Below are 14,427 nucleotides of genomic sequence, written 5' to 3' on the forward strand. Positions count from 1 at the left end.
TGACCACAGTTCAAACGAAACCCCACTCATACACTATTATCTAATAACATTTATTTAGGCTCTGTGCTGGGCAATCCCTTGAGAGAGATACAATTATTCCCATTTTACTGATGACAAAACTAAGGCTTAAAGAATTTACATCACGTGTGCAGGGTCACACTGGCCAACGTGGTTAGAGAGGAGACAGCACCTGGCTCCAGCAAGCTGCCCAGCCGGCGTCTTTGCCCCTTCCCCAGACTCAGGTGGAGCTGCAGAACTCCGGGTCACTGTGCAGCTGACAGAACTGTTTGTGGACAGGCTAAGAAACGGACTACAAGCTAAAAAATTACTTGGGTGAATCACATTAATTGCTATATGACAAAAAAAAATTATCCAAAAGAGTTCATCAACCAATTAAGTGCTTATACTATCATACAAAGAAAAATGTTAGTAAATTGTTCCCAAACTTGGAGACAACCACTCTTAAAGGACCCAGAGGTGGGTTTCCTGGGTGGTTCAGTCGCTTAAGCGTCTGACTTCGGCTCAGGTCATGATCTCACGGTTTGTGAGTTTGAGCCCCACGTCCGGCTTTGGGCTGACAGCTAAGAGCCTGGAGCCTGCTTCGGATTCTGTGTGTGTGTCTCTCTCTGCCCCTCCCCTGCTCATGCTCTGTCTCTCTCTCTCTCTCTCTCAATAACAAATAAACGTTAAAAAAAAATTTTTTTTAAAGGACCCAAAGGTATCCACAGTGATAGGTATGGTGCTGATCTTCTAAAGACTTATGATTCAACCCCGATTCTGTTTCAGCCGGAAATGTATTTCCAACCTGCCTGTGTTCCTCAGGACTCTGCTCTATGCCTCCCTCTGAGTGCCGACAACAGCCTCACTTCCCCTACTGATGCACAGAGTCAAGCCGAGCCCTCTCTCTAACCCTGCTCTTGTTTGGGATCACACATTCCCTGGATTGTTTGGGGCTACAAACAATATCAAATTGCATCTGAGAATACAAAAGTATGTAAGTAATACTGACTAGAAATAACTACTCTCTTTTGCAACCCCTAGCCCATGATCAGTGTTCAGTAAATATTTGTGGCATTGAACCCAATAATATCAAAAATAATCCAGAAGGAAGGTTAGCCCAGAATATGTAGGAATATGGAAGATCCACCATGGGTAATTGAACATTGAGTGTACTTCTTCTTCAAATCATAGAAATGGAAGAGGAATTAAAGATAATTACATCCCATGAGCAACTCAGGCCCAGAGATACACCCAAGGTCACAATGATGATTAGTGGCAAATAGACCATGAAGCGATGCTCTTTCTGCAATGTTGTCACTTGGAAATGTCATTTTAAAACTAAACTCAGTCACACTCTCAAATATGTGGTTCCCTCAAAACAGATCTCTAGATACATGTATATTTAGGTCTTCACAAGCATATGCTTTTTAAATGCTGGATATTCCTAAATCTGGCCTCTGAGTCAAGAGACCTCAGTTTTAGTCTCAGTTTTTGACTAACCACTTGATAATGAGTCACTTTAGCGTACTGAAAATTAGTCTCCTGAACTGTAAATTAAGAGGCCAAATATATCTATTAGGTTGCAAATGACCAAAAATATATACATGCATATAATTTATATGTACATATATATGTACATATATACATATATATTATATATATATGTATCAAACTGACTTCAGCAAAAAATGCAAACTGACTTATCTCTTGTAACTGAAGAATTTAGAAATGCACCTGTTTCAGGTGTGGCTTAATCCGGCGGCTTGAATAACGTCACCAGGATCTAATTTTCTCCCATCTCTCTCTTATGTTCCTATAAACTGGCTCTGCTTTCAGGCCCCGTGTGTCACAAGATGGCTGTCAGCTACTCTAGGCCTATATGCTCCCAACTCAAGTCCTTTGGGTCAGGCAAAGTCAACAACTACACTGGACAAAATACCTTTTAGGTCACTTACATGTGCATTGATTTCTGGTTCTGTGAGCTTCTGTTAATGTCTATCTTAGGGTATAAGAATAAGTTAACTGTTTGGAGGAAACTTAGACTCCTACTGCCATTGCCGTGACAAATAACAGGCACTTCATCATGTGCCCCATGCTTTAGTTCTGCCCGACTGTAGCTTCTTCCCTGTACTCTGTCGTCACAGGTCCCTCTGCCCTTGTACACAGTCTTCCCTCTGTCTTAGATGCCTTGATTCTTCCTTATGTCTCCGAAAAGTGTTTATACCCACTGCACCAAACTTTTCCCTGGGAAATCTTCCCTGATTACAGCCCTCCCCTCAAGTGAAACTGACCACTCGATTGTACTTAAACCTTCTCACTTACCTTGAAGGGCATGCATATCATATTGTATAGTGTTCACATGTTTGCATATCTTCTCCAAGGATTATTGGCATTTGAAAGGCAGGAACATCCTTATTCAACTTTACATCCTCAGGACCACATGCAATGCCTGAAACATAGCAATCATTTGATAAACATTAATGATTCAATCAATGAATCAATGAACTTTAGTTCCTCCAAACTAGAACATTACTGACTCCCATTTTGTCCCTAAAACATACAATTATGCTCTAAAACCCCACCTTTCAGGTTCTTTGAATGAACCACACTTTCTCAAATCCAAGTTTGTGCATACTGTCGTATCTGCCTAGAATATCCTTCTCCCACTCCCTGCCTGATTCCCCAGTGTCACCTAATCAAATTTTCTTTTCCTTCAGCTCACAGTTCCTCAGGAATACCTCCCGTGATCTCTTGAATTCAATTACACCCCCGTGCATCCTGAACTTTTCCTTCCCTGACCCTTTTCACACCTACAGTTATTTGTTCAATGTTTGCCTTCCTTGACTGACTATAAGGTCCATGAGGGCCGGGACCCTACTGTCTTCACAGCTGTGAACAGGAAAACAGGACTGTGGAGTAGTCTGATTCAGTTTGGGAAGAATGAAGAAAAGGAGAATAGAAACAGATTCTGGACACTTGCCCATCTCCACTGACTCCTTTTACGTTCTTCATCTGGACCCCAACATACAACCAGCTTTTGGACTTGTGTTTTATAGCTGAATATGGAACATTAAAGCCTGTGTCTTCTTATTTAAGATTTATAAGACATTTTAGGCTCCTTTCTCGGTAGATCATTGTAGTCTTTCAAAAAACAATCCAATCAATAAGTATTATGGAACTCCTGTGGCCAGCACGGAGAACTCTGTGGCCAGAGATGCTTTAGCCTGCCTTCGTATCTCACGTCTCTACATCCTTCCTAGACACGTGGCTGCTTGTGTGTGTGTTCATCCTTTTCAGTTTCTTTTTATTTTCGTTTTAAAATTTTTTAACTTTATTTTTGAGAGAGAGAGACAGAGAGAGTGAGTGGGGAAGGGGCAGAGAGCGCGGGAGAGAGAGAATCTCAAGCAGGTTCCACACTGTCAGCACAGAGCCCGGTGTGGGTCCAAACTCACAGACGGTGAGATCGTGAACCGGAGCCGAAACCAAGCATCAGACACGTAACCAACTGAGCTACCCAGGCGCCCCTTTTTCAGTTTCTTTTTAAATCGGCACTCTGTGATGACAGGAACACACTTCGGTGGTGCGTTAGGTGAGAAAGTTGAGATACTTGCTTACATGACTCAACCCAGCTCATGTTTTCTCTGAAGCTTCATTTATTCCCTCCCTCATTCTGACCACACCGTTTTGGCAACACCACTAAGTACTGAAGATGGCAATGATTAAGTCCAGTCTCCTAAATAAAAGATGCACTATACATCTGTCTGTTTATAGTAAGAAAAATCCATGCTACGATCTGTCTGAACATAACAGCCTGTACCATTCCACAAGGAACACTCATGCTAAATTTTCCCTGACTTACAAAAAAAAGGAGGATTCAAAAATTCTGTGCATCCTTGGAAACTGGGATCAGCTTTCTTCCAAAGCTGATTCTAGAGAAGGAGACTCTAACAAAAATCCTCACCTCCCAAATCCCTATGCTTTGAGGGGAACGCCCCAGGCAGTTTGGAGTGACGTGATAAAGGATAAGCATAGAGTTTGGGGAATTCTCAAGAAGCCAGAAGAGCAGCATTACCAAGGCAGAAAATGTAAATTGAACGAGAATTTTAAACACATTAATGTTTACGTAGTAAATGTCAACTCTTCGCCACCCAGATGGTGCTGTAAAGGAAGTCAGGGGAGATTCAAATGGATAAAATCAGAATTTCTGGAGAGAAGTCAACATGAGCGATCTGAGAAAGAAGGCACTGGGAGGTCACCAGCCTTCCAGGGGAGGATTCAAAGCCTCAGACAAAATCAGTGACAGTTCAAAGAACTTCTGTCTCTAGGCGATTCTCCAAGGCAGTTTCTACCTGAAGGCCCAAAATGGCCCTTATTCCGGAATGAAGAGGCAGGGGTACGAGCCCACCCAGCATAGAATACATCCATCACATAATGTTGTAAGCTAAGAGAGAAAAGGGAACATATAACCGAGTTTTCTTCTCTCGAGACGAAATCACATTTTACTAAAAATAATCTGGGCACTTCTTCCTCGTTTACCAAGCGTGTTGTATCGCGCTGCACGATAGAGATAGGTGCACCCCATTACTCTCAGGCATGTGGTTTCTGCAGAAAAACAGTCTCCATGTCCCAGGCCGTGAAAGGAAAACAAAATCACCATCTGTAGGAAAGTGATGACAGAACAAAGCTAATGAACCTGCTTGGAAATTACCCTTTAAAAAGTCTATTCCACCACAGAAGCTGCCTTTCCCCTTCCAAGAATATCCAACATCTAAAAACTCGAGTACAGTCTCAGTTCAATTTCAAAGGGAGCTAGGAAATACTCAGAAAGGAATGCCTTTCTCTTGGTTAGAATCAAAGCTGCCTCTCTCCGTGAAAGATTTTAGACAGTTTCAAACTGCAATTCTCAGAGTCTAGCACCACTTTCCTGTGGATGTCTTCTGTCAACTCATCCAGGGGAACCTGGCAATCTTGGCTTAAGGCATGCCAGTCAGCTCAGCTCTGCAAATGAGCCAGGAGCTGGAGGCGTTCTTAAGCCTGGAGCAAGGAACTTGGTGGGTGGTCTAGAAGGAAATCCAGGCTTTGTAACAGAAAGATACAGAGATGGAGCTTCTGGCCATGAGAAGCTGCTGAGGGAGACCAACTCCAGGGAAAGATGCCAGTCCACATCAAGACTACATAATCACCGAAGAGAATCAGCCCAGGTGCCAGCCCAACGCTATAAATAAAGAATCTTGGCTTTATCAACGGGAAGCTCTTATTATCCTAGGGAATATGTTACACATACACAGATGAGCACACAGAGAAATACATCAAAGGTGTGGGTAACAATAAAACTTAACATACATCTAGCAATTACAGTTTTTAAAGTGCTTTTCCACAAATGACTTCACTGAATCTTCTCAGCTCCAGGGATGGAAGAAAGGCAGATATTTTATTATCCTTATCGCTGTGGCCGCCTTTCGGCTTTATCATGAGGCTAGAGATGAGATGTTAAGTGGAAACTATCTTGCATGTGGCCACTCATCACATCATGAGACCACCCCAGGGATAAGAGGCCTGATCCCTCCACCCTGCACACAGGAGACAGACCATGCTCACATCCTTCATGACCCCAGTTCCCACACAGTGAGCCCACCCACACATGACTGGGCCAGATCCCACCTCAGACCTTCAGACATCTTTGTCACCAAATGACTCACTCCGTCTTTGGAATATCTGTGGTCAATTAATTTCAATCAAGGTTTCCACTCCTATAATCCTCCTATGCCAGAAGAAGGCTAGTTTACCTCCCCTGTTCTTAACCCCTTAATTTCTGTACTTCCTCCCTCTGGCTTCTCTCTTCAAACCACTATGCCTTCGGGAATCTCCTTACTTTATGTAAAAGGAAAAAAAAAAAACTTAAAAGCAAAGCATCTCCCCACATTATGCTATGTATTTCACCTCCCATAGAACTAAGGGTAGGAGTGACAAGCTATGAGCTCTTTGATCTACTTTAGAACCACCAGAGTTCCACTCAGGTATCCATGCCATCTGATTATACTACCATGTACAATTCTACGTTTCTATCATCTGCTGACCTTCTGGTTACATTCGTTAGGACAGGACACTCCTCTTTCCTCCTCAACCCCACTCCTGCCCACATCTAGAAAACTTCAGTATGTCTGCGGGCAATCCACCCAACACCTTCAATCAACTGTTCCTTGACCTCAAATACACAATAACAAATCTCGCTTTCACTCAGCTTAGACTCCCCCACACTGCCAGGGAAACATCCTGAACTTTGTCATCACCAAGAATGGCTCCACACCCAAAATCTTAACTGCAAACATTGCATTCTCTGACCCAGATGCCTTTCAGGATCCTCCCTTGCACACACCTAGTCCTCAAACTCACTGAGTCCTTCAGTTCCTGAGTCTTAATTTCCCCCACAGTCTCTCAGCCTTCCTCTAAAGAAACTACAAACAGTTGGGCATATGAACCACTCACCACCAGTGTCCTCAAATCCATACATGTATCTCCCTGTATTGCATTTATCGGGCCAACTCCCAACATAGGGTCAATGTCATCCTGGTACCTCAAAGCAGAACACTCCTGAAGAAAATGTTATAACCACTCAGATTATGGTCATGACAAACATATGGCATCTGATTTTAGAACTTCAACACATCTCCTCAATCCTTTCACTTGATCAACTGTCCTTCCTACTTTCCTTGGCCATTATTTGAAACCTAAGTATCTCTATTGAGGACCTCTATCAGAGCCTGCCTCCCTACTCTAAGCAAACAACATAATCGTTTTCTTCACTGATAGAAAAAGGATGTCCAGAAATGTAAGAGGAAAATTGTGGTATCGTAAGAGCAAACTTGCTTTGAAGAATCTTCTACCCTGTCTATGAGGCTATTAAAGAGAAAATTTCTCAACCCTCACCCTAGGCTCTCTTGTCTCCTCATTTTCAGAAGTATATATCATCTACTACTATAGCTCCAATTATCTCCTTTATGCAAAGGACTCTGAAGTCTCTATTAATCAGTCCAGACCTCTGTCCTAGATATCATTAAAACTTCATGGGGCGCCTGGGTGGTTCAGTCGGTTAAGCGTCTGACTTCGGCTCAGGTCACGATCCCGCGGTTCATGGGTTTGAGCCCCACATTGGGCTCTGTGCTGGCAGCTCAGAGCCTGGAGCCTGCTTCGGATTCTGTGTCTCCCTCTCTCTCTGCCCCTCCCCCACTCATGGGTCTCTCTGTCTCAGAAATAAACATAAAAAATTTTTAAAAATAAATAAATAAACATTTTTTAATTTTTTTTGAAATTAAATAATAAAATAAAACTTCAACTCAAAATTTCCACTTATATATCTATCAACAAAGCACCTCAGATCCTCATGTCCAAAATTGACATTTGACATCTTTCTCTGTATGTCCATCTCTCTGTGTGGTTCTCTCTCTCTCTCTCTGTCTCACACACACACACACACACACACACACACACACATCATTTCTCTTATCTCCTCCTGAATAAAAGGCATCACCACCCAGTTGCCTGAGATAGAAACCTGGTAGTCATCCTGCCTCCTCCCTCTGCCTCACCCAATTCATCAACAATTTCTACTAATATTATCTCCTGCCTTCCCTCAAATCCAATTACTTCCCCCTGTTCAAATAATGAACGACAACCTAGTTCAAATAAGGAAACTAGAGCTGAAAGAGAGGTTAAGACATTGCACAATGTCACACAATTAGTATGACAAAGGCACCTCAGACTCCCATCTGCTTCCAAAACCCTTGCTTGAAACTAGAGAATACTGTCTCACTTGGGGGAACTCTCAGAGCCAAAGATATCTCCAAGAAATACATATTAGACTATTTCAACCACAAGATGGTCCAGATCCCAAGTGAAGAAGGCACTGGGGGGTAATCAGCTTTGCAGGGAAGCACTTAGAGCCTCAAACAAAACCAATAGTTCAGAGAACTTCTGTGTTCAGATTTTCCTTGGGGTAGTTTCTACAGAAAGACCAAAAAATGGGCCTGTGACCAGAAGGAAGAGATAGGGGTACAAACTGATGCTGAATAAAAAAAGCCATTGATGTGACCATGGATGAGCATGTGTCATGAATGAGAATAATCCTTTGTTTTTTAAGTTACTGAGATTTTGAGGTTCTTGTTACCACAGCATAACCTGGCTTATCTTGACTGATTCAATATCTTTCTGTTTTCATTCATGCTTGTGTGGTACTCTCACTATCAAATCCAAAAAGAAACAAATATTTGAAAGGGCTGCAAAGAATGGTTCTCTCCGGGAAATAATAATAATAATTCTAATAATTCTTTTTGTTTTCCTGTTCAGTTCATGTTTCTCCCTAGTTTCTCTCTTTATACTTCTGATGTCAGTGAAGGTGACCATCGGAGAGACTGAGAAGGGGAGAAAATGAAATGAACGACAATTTTTGGGCAGCCCTCCCAGATAAAATTACATAAGAATACACCTTGAGTCCTATGGAAGGTAGATAAATAGGATCGATTCATTAAACTACACCACCTTTCTAGGGCTCTATTCTTTATGTCTTCTTGAGTGTAGTCAGCCAAAATATTCTATGAACTAGAAGCTGCAACGACTTTTGTTCAGTGGCGCAGTGTTCTAAATTACTTTCGGTTACAAACATGGGCTTTGGAGTCCAGCAGAAATAAGTTCACATCTTGGTTCTCTGCCACTTCCCATCTGTGTGACCTTAAGCGGGTCAAAAATGAAGGCAATGACAGTATCCACCCCAGAGGGCCACTGTGAGGTTTAAACCAGCAGTGAATACAGTGTTTATTACAGTGCATGGCAAGGTTGAATAGATGCTGTTGAGTCCTACTAGCAGTAGGAATACTATTATTTTTATCGTTACTGTCATTTTCACTATTATGACAGATACATGAAGACATGTATTTGTGTACCTAATCCACAGCAGCTTGGTCTGAAAGGCGAGAGAATGTGAAAACTCTTTTGGAAGATGTGAAAAACAGATTGCAACGTGCGTGCAAACTGAAGAAAACAAGTCTCTTCTGGACAACTTGGGAGTTAATTTCTGGAAAGGAATCAAGAGACGATCTCCAGAAAATCAATTTTTTTAATTTAATATTTATTTTTGTCTCAACAATTCATGTGCATTTGGAGGCAAATCTTACCACCATGAGGCTTATAACAAAAACCAACAGCCACTTGTGTGGGGTGGGGTAGAAGTGAATTCACAATATGTGTTATTAAATGGTAAGGCCATATGTCGAGTGACTCCAACTTCGGGGGACCCTAAGCAACTAGGTGGATGGCAAGCCCATTAACTAAGATGGGAAAGACTGGTGGAAGAGGAGGATTTCCAGCAGGAAAGCAGAGGAGGTTGGGTGGAAGCTAAGAATCAAGAGTTCTAATCCGGGCCTACAAATTATCACAGTGGAGATGTCCAGCAGACAATTTGATATATAGCCTAGAGGTCAGGGCATGGGTCAAGGGAGAGTTATGGATCTAGAGGCCACTGGCATGTAGATGTTAAATATTTAGTATTTAAATGATAGCAAGTTAGGAGAAGAGAGCTAAAAATGGGATGCTGAAGCCATTCAATACGTAGAGCTCAGGCTGAGGAAGAACAGCCAGGAAAGGTGACTGAGAAGCAGTGGTAAGACTAGTGAAGAGCCAGGGGGGAGCCATGGTTCTGCAGTAAACAGTGGTTCAAGGAGGGTGGCACGCTCAACTGTGTGCATGAGACTCAGTACTCATGATATAAACCCAGCCACCCTCACTTCCCTGCCCCTACCCTGCTTGGCAATAGTCATAGTTCCCTTCAACTTTCTCACAGCTGCACTTTGGCTCTTATTATTCTCTTGCATTGGAATGCCTCCTCATCTGCCAAGATTCTATCCTCATGACCCAGCAAGAATGCCATGACCTTGGTAATGCATATCTTGACTCCACTAATAAAATAGGACCTCTTCCCCCATTATATCCCATAGCGTGTTGTATACCATATTTTATTTTGCCTTGTGCTATATTTATATGTAGTCTCTCTTCATCCTTCCTGTACCCAGTTGTACTATAGTGGAGGCCCCCAAACCCTCATAACATAGCAGAATGTTTGGTATACACAAGGTGCTCAATGAAGATTTTCTTTTTTTTAAGTTTATTTATTTACTTTAAGAGAGAGATTCGGGGGGTGGGAGGGCCAGAGAAAGAGGGAGAGAGAGAATCCCAAGCAGCCTCATCATGGGCCTCGCAGGGCTCCATCCCATGAACTGTGAGATCATGACCTGAGTCTAAACCAAGAGTTGGATGCTTAACCAACTGAGCCATCCAGGTGACCCTCAGTGAAGATTTGCAATGAGTCAAATCCAAAAATACCTAACTCACGTCTGGAGAAGTATCTACAAAGGACAAAATCTTTTATGACTTTAGATTTCTGTTTTCCAGCACATGCATCATTTGCACTCAAGCCCAGGAATTATTTACACATTTTCCTGTTCCTCTATAGGATAATGGTGGGAGTGATCATTCTTGGGAAACAACTTTTTTTTTAATATCTTTCTTTTTTTTCAGACTATGTGACTGAAAGCTCTTGCCACAGGCCTTGGTTATGTATCTCCTGAGCTAATGGCTATTTTAAAACCCATTTCGGTTTCTTCCAGATCTCAGGTCTGAAAATAGAATAACAAATCGCAAAAGTCTCATGGATGAAACAACCTTTGTGATCCCTGAGCTTCACACTAAAAACTAGAAAGATTATACTAATCCAAGCCTTGGGTTAAAAGTCAGGCAGAAGTTCTTGAATGTTCTTGCTTCAAACATCAACATGTACTTGTATTCTCTCACACTGGGGAGGAAGAGTGTGGTAGAAAGAAATCCTCTGGAAGGTAGCTCTGGTCAAGAGTTGAAGGAAGAAGAGAGAGAGAGAAAAAAAACAGGTTATCAATGGTAAACACAGAATCAAAGCTTTATGAACCAAACAGAATTTCCACAGGCCTAACTATTAATGAGAATTATCTGCTCAGCTGCTATGTACAACATGCTGTAAAAATGGCTGGGGTTTATGGCAAGAATGTTAAATATTATGATTTCCTTTACCCCCTCTTCTATTGTGTACTAGGTTGTACCTCAACTGTCTTCCAAACTAACCGCTCTTTTGTGGTCAATGACAATTCAGAAACACAGATCCTTAAACTTCAGCTAAAAATTCCAGGTCTTTACAGATCTTTGAAGATACACAAATAGCCTAGTGATTAAGGATATACATCCTTTTTAAATTATATTCCAGACCCACGACATATGAACTATGTGATCATCCAAATTGGTTGTCTGTGTTAAGATTCCTACCTCCCGTGCTTACAGACTCACGTGTTCAGAATCGGAAAAATTTCTGAGAGTACAAGGTGACACTTATTGCCAATGCCCAGTAGTAGACTGCGTAAGTATAAATAATCAAACTCAACTCCCTTTGCTTGCTAACATTTTCTCACAAGACTAAAAAGTTCAGTAACCTCCTTTTCTTAATGGTGGCGCCACTTCAACCACACTCTGGAAGGTATTGGTTTCCTTAAGTACAATGTGGAACCATCAGAATAAAAGGGCAGCATGAGGGAAAACGACAGTATGGGGCTTTGTGGCCTATCAATTTAGTTGCTCATAAGAGAATCTGGGAGGGGGAAACCCCCAAAAGATTAGTCACTTCATTTTGTGTTGCAGAGCTCAATTCAGGTTAACAAAGCATTTGCCAACAAAGGAGATGGGAGAATGGCAGTATTCACTTGCTCCGGACTGAATAAACAAATGTGGGATTTGTGGGCTGACTAATGTCCTGGGATAAACCAGGCAGTCAGCCAAATTCTAGGAGTTTTGATGAAAAGACAGCAAGCCCACACTTTTCTTCTTGGAAAGTGCTCCATGGGAGTATTGATGTCCACCAGGCAGCCTGAGCCCTCAGCTCGCCTTAAAAGTTTTGCCCATGTTCAGCCACAGGGAATTCTCAATGCCTCCGTAATCAAAGACCTAGATCAAGTGATAGAAGCTGCATTCCTTCTTCTTGGAAAGTGTTAAAAATGCCCTTCATCTCCTTTTAGAAATGTGTTATCACTGTCCCTTTTTAAATACTACATTACCCGGAAATTATACAGGTAGGCCACTAAAAGGTGACTCTGGTTCTATCTGGTTCCACTCATTCATTCATTTCATTCATTGGGCACTTTCCATATGCTCTGGATGCCATCTAAGTCTCTGAGGATAAAGTAATGACTGAATCAGACCACAGTTAATGCCCTCGGGAAGCCCCCAGACAACCTTGAAATCTTTAAGAGCAATGGAAAAATAATAAAGCCTTATAATTTTATTTTTGGTTGGAGGAAAGTGTTAAAATTTGCAATTATTTTTATTGGGAAAGGCAATAAATCCTTCAATTAAAGACACACAACATAAATTTGTAGGGATGTCAGAAATTAGAATAAGGGCTTGCCCTTTATTTCTACCATGTTATTAGGACCATATAACCATGGTCTAGACTAAAGTTGATTTTATTACACACTGCAGCTCCTGAAATGTCAAGGATTAAGTTTCACGGGCTCTTAACTAAAGAAAAACTTCCCAGCAGCAGCTGATACAGCCTCCTTTAAATCTATAAATCTGGCTTATCTACCCAGATCAGAAACATATATGGTACCCGCATGGAATGATTCAGTGTGAGCATAATATACACTAGGGGGAGAGAGTTCACTGTGGTAACTGACAGAGAGCATCTTAAGAGTCTCACAAAAGTCTCCAAACTTCCTCGAAATTTCAAGTCTTCAGTGGTATTTACCTGCATCAGAACTTTCATACTTCTGTTATGAAGACTAATCTTCAGACTTATTAATGCTCCAGAGTGACAGCAGGAGGCTGCCAAATGACAAATGTAGAGAATTTGTTTTAGGAGGCATTATGTGTAACTGCATTTAGGAGAAAACTAGATTAGCAAAGATTTTAGGCAGATTCTTTCACACACACACACACACACACACACACAACCTGGCAAGGAATCTTGACGAAGTCATCAAACCGATACCAAGTTTAACATACTTACATTAGTCTTATAAACACAATTCGGCAAAAATGACGGTATTGCAAAACCAAGGTTTGGAAAAGGAGGGTAACTCCTCCTTACCTACTATGAAGGCAGGAGGGAGAGTTGAAAGGGCAAGCTAAAGACAAACTGGGAAAGAGCTATTGCAGGCTTAAAAACTGGGAAGGAACACCGGAGACTGGGGTTGGATGATAAGGAGGCAGCAGAAACCACCCACAAAAACTCTGACCAGCGGCTCAGTGTGAGCCTTGAAGGAACAAGATGACGCCTAACAGCCCACAAACCAGAGGAAGGCCTGCACAGGAAGTGGAGAGGAAAGGTGCAGAGCTATGGACTCCCGCACAGGATGAAGCCAGTCCATGTGAGGTTCGAGAAAACCAAGAAGGCAATACAAGCATCAGAGTGCTTCCTTATGTCATTAACTCAGGACCACATCCTGATTTCACACAACATGGGACCATAAGAAAGCCATACAAACTGGGGTCATTTTTGAAAACATGTCACAGACAATCAGCACCCCCTTGGAGTACTTTGCTGGCTGGATCCCACTGAGGTGAGCGATTTGACGGGAAGCGTCCAGTTTCCCAGAAAAATGAGACAAACAGCTTGACTTGACAAGTAGCATGAAGTAGCATAAAGAGCTTCCCCAGACAGTGCCAGAGAATTTGGTGCCAAAAGCCTGAGGTGGTTATTAGAAAATGGTTACCGCCCCTGATTGGCTGACTACAGCCTCTTCATCACCAGAAAAAAGCCACGGCAGAATCCAGCCAAAGCAATCACCGCTCCCTTGGGAAGCATTCGCTGTTCACCGTGAGCTCTTGCTAACATCCCTGCTGTTTGCAAAGTGGCGAGACAGGGCAGTGACAGCAATTCCTGTCGTCAGTTAAGGAGAGATTGCCCAGTGGGATTTTAACTTTTAATTGGATTTCAGCCACGCTGTTTCCTTTGGTTACTTATCAGCTGGGAATCCTGTGGCGCCAAATTCAAGTGCAGTTCCCTTCCACAGTCTTCAGAGCAGTATGGAGGAAGAAAAATTGCCAAGGGGTCAGAACACCCCAGCTCTATCCCTAATCAGCTGCAAGGCCTTTGGCTCAGTCAAGTTGCTTCTTCTCTGTGCCCCCTATTCCTTTAGTTATAAAATAGGAAATATAAAACCCACCTCACAGGGGTGCCTGGGTGGCTCGGTCGGTTAAGCATCCAACTTCGGCTCAGGTCACGATCTCGCAGTCCGTGAGTTCGAGCCCCGCGTTGGGCTCTCTGCTGACAGCTCAGAGCCTCGAGCCTGTTTTGGATTCTGTGTCTCCCTCTCTCTCTGCCCGTCCCCTGTTCATGCTCTGTCTCTCTCTGTCTCA

The 14,427-nt window shown here is 42.5% G+C and overlaps 1 long non-coding RNA gene across 1 annotated transcript in view; it reads right to left on the minus strand.

The window, feature by feature from the left end:
* LOC106986393 (uncharacterized) overlaps positions 1-14,427 on the minus strand; it is a 161,527-nt gene that overhangs the window by 119,034 nt on the left and 28,066 nt on the right. Inside the window, exons 5-6 of the long non-coding RNA XR_008291165.1 lie at positions 14,235-14,419; positions 140-2,449 (exon numbers count right to left, since the gene is read on the minus strand). This is a non-coding gene — a long non-coding RNA (uncharacterized LOC106986393). The remainder of the gene's footprint in view (positions 1-139; positions 2,450-14,234; positions 14,420-14,427) is intronic.

Source organism: Acinonyx jubatus, chromosome D4, assembly GCF_027475565.1.
Source record: "Acinonyx jubatus isolate Ajub_Pintada_27869175 chromosome D4, VMU_Ajub_asm_v1.0, whole genome shotgun sequence".
Taxonomy (NCBI): Eukaryota; Metazoa; Chordata; class Mammalia; order Carnivora; family Felidae; genus Acinonyx; species Acinonyx jubatus.